This window comes from Cardiocondyla obscurior, linkage group LG21 (genome assembly GCF_019399895.1).
Source record: "Cardiocondyla obscurior isolate alpha-2009 linkage group LG21, Cobs3.1, whole genome shotgun sequence".
NCBI classification, from domain to species: domain Eukaryota; kingdom Metazoa; phylum Arthropoda; class Insecta; order Hymenoptera; family Formicidae; genus Cardiocondyla; species Cardiocondyla obscurior.
In genome coordinates, this window is record NC_091884.1 from 3782373 (window position 1) to 3786178 (window position 3806).

Sequence of the window (3806 nt, forward strand, 5' to 3'; positions counted from 1 at the left end):
CGATATCGCGAGGTTCAACACGAGCGACTATCCGCCCGATAACGCGTATGGTATACCTCTCGCGAACAAAAAAATACCCGGCTTAATGAAGGATGAGTGTAACAGTGCGATCGTCACAGAGTTCGTCGGACTCAGAGCTAAGATGTATGCGATCAGGGTAGACGGTAGAAAAGACACCAAAAAAGCAAAGGGTGTAAAGAGCGGAGTCGTGGCGCGAACTATAACGTTCGACGATTACGTGAGGTGTCTCGAGGACGAGATCGCTATGACTCGCGACCAATCGTGCATCAGGTCGAAATTGCATGAGGTGTACACCGTGTCCGAGACAAAGATCGCTTTGAGTCCGTACGACGACAAGCGATATCTCGTGCCGAACTCGACCGAGACCTTGCCGTGGGGTCATTATCGCATACCTCGATAAAAACGCAGTACACATGTACGCGGTATACATGTATGCAGTATGTATTATAGATGTATTATACTTCCGATTGACGCAAGGTCTCTCGAGTGATTGTTAACATTCGCATATTTAGCATTTTGTGGAGAGTGATGTGATGATTGAGGCGTTCATGATTGCATTGTTTTATTTTGGATTGCACAAAATAATTTTTATTTTGTGGTGCATGTGGAGTATGAGATGTTCTTGGTTGCTTTGGTTTTTTATCAAATTTAGTCTGATTTTCACTTTGTAGTATTTGATGCGTTGATTGAGGCGTTCATGATTGCCTCTTTTTTCAATTTTATCTGGTTTTAAAATATTTTATAAAAGTCTCGAGCTCGTTATATGAAGCATGCGTGGAATAACATACATTATATGTATTATTCCTAGCACTGTCATATTCTCCAACTATACTCGTATCTTTACCCCTTTATTTTATTACTGACGGTACAATAGTTGGTATTTCTTTCTTTTCTTTTTTTTTCTTTTTTTCTTTTTACCGGTTTAAATATCTTTACCCCTTTACTCCTTTATTTTTTACTGATGGTACAATAGTTGGTATTTCTTTTCTTTTTTTCTTTTTGGTTTTTACCGGTTAATTGCGATATAATGTATGGGTTAACATTCGCATATTTTATTGTATTACTTGTAATAGAGTTCTGCTAATGTCAGATTTTTGCAGCTAGCAAATGGGCTAAATTGCACAAAATAATTTTTATTTTGCGGTGTATGAGGTGTTCTTGTTTGCTAATGTTTTTTTCAAAATTTAATTTGATTTTCACTTTGTGCCGTTTGATGCGTTGATTGCATCTTTTTCAAAATTTATTCCTAGCGCTGTCATATTCTCCAACTATACTCGTATCTTTACCCCTTTATTTTATTACTGACGGTACAATAGTTGGTATTTCTTTTCTTTTTTCTTTTTTTTTTGTTGTTACTGGTTTTGTTGTTTACCCTTTACCCCTTTACCCCTTTATTTTTTACTGACGGTACAATAGTTGGTATTTCTTTTCTCTTTTTGGTTTTTACCGGTTAATTGCGATATAATGTATGGGTTAACATTCGCATATTTTATTTTGCGGTGTATGCGGTTGTTACGTCCTCGGACTCCACATCTCCTTTTTTCCGACACGCGTTCAATAAATTAGATAAAAGGAGTAAACCGTGACTATTTGGTGACGAGAGAGAACTTCCAAGCTTTCAGAAGAAATAATTTACACTCTGAAACTCTTATCGCCGGATGCTTAAATGAAACTTAGAACAATCACAGCATAGATACCAACAGGAAATATAAACAGAAGACTCTTTAAAGAATATTAGAAGGAACCTAAAGCAATTTGGAATCGATATCAAATATCTGGCGATAAGTGAAGCACTTGAGACCGCGACTACGAAACGTAAATAAAGAGGGTGAAAGCTCCACAGTCATAAGAATATGACACGCGACCGGATCCCATAAACAAACGCGACCCGGTGATAACGAAAAGGGGGTCCTTAAGAATTTTTCCCCGACTATTAATGACAATATTCTGGAAGGTTGGAAGGGGAAGCCATGCGGGCGGAGTTTCGTACAACCAAGTTTTTCTCTCAAGCCAATAGATATCGGGAACTCCACACCACTAATTAAAAAAACTAAGGACGAAAACTAGAGCTTAAGCAAATCAGAGAAGGGATAAGATCGAAGGACCAATAATTAAGAAAAAGGAAAAGTGGAGGGACATGGCCGCCAAATCAGAGCACTGACTTTTCCAAAAATGGAAATCCGGCGCTAGCCCACCCCTTTTCCGAGGTTATTAAACCGCGTGTCCCTGCGGGACTCGCTCTCATTCAGTCTCTGAATTTCACCTCGTTTATATCATTGATACTGTGTGTGACTTGTGCCGAACCAAGCTTAATAAAGAAGTTGCAAGGGACTCGTCCAAGAAGCAACCGAAGACAGCAAGAAGTAAGTTTCATCATTTATTCTACCTTCGCACTTCCGCCCGTTTGAAATGGTTCCACTAAGATTTTAAAATTCATATATTTGAAAATGAACGACGCGGGTTTTGCCAGGGTGCCGTTTGCGTTCTCCGAAATAGGCATCTCTCAAAAGTCCCTCAGATTCTCCGGTAACTCGACTCGGTTAATGGGCCTCCTCGTGTCAGGGGTTGCGATATGCCGCCAGTAAATGGTGACTATCGAAACCTTAGCTCGAGTAAGGGTCCATCCTGTCGGAGGAACCGAAAGAATCTTTGAGGTGACGTAAAGGGGGATCCGGAAGGAGTGATGCGGCGTGTTGCCCTGACATTTCTCCCACAGAAATCATTTTGTTAAATTAAAAATCAAATCGACACCTTTTAGTGGAATCAAGGAACTTTCGGTCAATAAAGAAAAGCCGCGCCCGGAGAAATCGCAAGGTCCGCGAATTAAGAGAATTGGTCAGAAGCTTCTTCATCCAATTCTTATTCGCGGCAGCACCAAGGGAGCTCACACCTGAACCTCCGAGAGTCAGAACAGAGCGTTCATGGTCTCCTCTGCCTTCTGTACCTCCCAATTCGCCGATTAACCATGAAGACTTAGAAACGGAAGAAAATACTCCGGGGCGAACACCATCCCCGTCGCGTCCGAGATCGACCTCGCCCCCTCAACCTGAGCCGGAGCTGTTCCGCCCCACTACTCCCTCCTATACTCCGGACGTTTCTTTGAACTCGTCCGCACCTTCTCCTGGAGTTGCTCCTCAGGCATGCTCTTCTCCCGTCCGCTCACCGACTCCTTACCCTGGGGAACCCGAGGAGGTCGACTCTTTTGCTGAAGATGAGACCGTCTCTTGGCATGAGCCTGACAGCCCGGAACGTTCCCCTTCCCCGTCCCGAGCGTAGAGTTCGTGGAGGAGCAAGAGGAACAGAGTGAGGTCGTAGATCCTCTCCTCGAACTCCTCCGGAGCACCTGCACTCCGTGGACGGATCCCGTCCCCGAGAGGGCCTATACAATAGGCCCTGATTCCTTCGATCCCGAGGAGATCAGGAGGGAAGCCAGGAGGGCGACTCCTGACCATAATATCCTCATTTATTATCCCGGAGTAGAATATCCCTTCCTGGCTCCGATCAGGTTGATCGACAGGGTGTTCCCGAGGTCGACGGCCCGGATAACCGAAATTATAGAAATTAATTTAGAATAATGATCATCAATCGCTATTATTATTGTTAGTTTTTTTTTTAATTATTTAATTCATAATTCATTTTCTTTCATTCTTTATTTTTTATATATATATCTTTAAAATGTTCAAATTATATCTTTTATTAAGCCCTCTTCCTCTTTCTTTTTACCTCATAATCACTTTAAATTCATTAAATCTATTTTTCTATTCAAAATTTGTATTTTAATTAAG